Raw genomic sequence first — 1,074 nt, 5'->3', positions numbered from 1 at the left:
TTTCTCAAACATGATGAATGAGTCAGAGCAAGGCTTTGGGCATGTTTTTTATGAGAGGATAACATTATAACATGATATAAAACTCAAAAAAGTTGGTTTTACAGGATATTGTCCCTTTAATAACTAATAAAGGTTTGTATGAAGCTGCAGAGCCTGAAGCTGTGGGAAGAGTGACGGTGTTTCCTGTTAGACTGAATATTTTAGCTTTTTACCTTCAGGTGTTCACATCTGGACTTAGAAAATATTATTATTCAGAACAAACACCAAATTTAACCTGAATAAAAGTTCATATGTTGGCCTGACACAAAACTTTAGCTGCTTTCAGCCTCTTTCAGCTGTTTGTTCTGAGGCTCAGTCTCCTTTAGCAGGTAAATTCAGCTCTGGAGGGTCTGAAGTGGACCGAGCCAGTGTAGAAAAGGTAGTTTGTCTCTGCGTCACTTTGTTAAAGCCAGTTAACAAGTAGAATAATGATGCAGCAGCAGCTGCTACAGCCAGCTCACAATTTACTTTTTTATTTTTAAACAATGTATTTGATCTTAATTGGAAGTTTTCAGTTTTTTAAGGGTTGTTACATTTATTAATGTCAAGCAAATATTTAGTTTGTTTCAATGGACAGTACATATTAAGTATTGAACAATTGAAGTTGTTTGTCAGCCGTACAAAAAAGAATTAAAGCCACAGAGCAAAATAAATAAATTAATTAAATCTCACGGTTCTRAGAAAAAGTTAGAACTCATGAAAAAAGGTTGTAATTATGTTTTACTCTGTGGTCCTAATCCTCCTCCATGCAGCATCTGTCTAATTAGCAAGGAAACGGTTTAATACAAAGTGGGTAATCCTGGTCCTGGAGGGCCGCAGGTCTGCATGTTTTACTTATTTCTCTGCTCCAACACCTCTGATAGGAATGAATGGATGATTATCAGGCTTCTGCAGTCTGGAGCAGTGTTTCCAAAAGTTGGTGTCGGGACCCAAAGTCGGGTCCCGAAACATCAAGGTGGGGTCCTGAAAAGATTTTCCGAATTAATTACATTTTTGCCTTAGTTGTTACAAATGAGTGAGGTTAGTATATTTAAA

The 1,074-nt window shown here is 36.8% G+C and overlaps 1 protein-coding gene across 1 annotated transcript in view; it reads left to right on the top strand.

Annotated features, from left to right (window-relative positions):
* Positions 1–1,074, top strand: part of ufl1 (UFM1-specific ligase 1) — a gene marked incomplete at its 5' end in the record, with an annotated part of 30,009 nt that overhangs the window by 16,135 nt on the left and 12,800 nt on the right.

This window comes from Austrofundulus limnaeus, unplaced genomic scaffold, assembly GCF_001266775.1.
Source record: "Austrofundulus limnaeus strain Quisiro unplaced genomic scaffold, Austrofundulus_limnaeus-1.0 Scaffold599, whole genome shotgun sequence".
Classification (NCBI taxonomy): Eukaryota; Metazoa; Chordata; class Actinopteri; order Cyprinodontiformes; family Rivulidae; genus Austrofundulus; species Austrofundulus limnaeus.
Note: the sequence above shows the minus strand (reverse complement) of the source record. Positions and strands in the feature narration are given on the sequence as shown.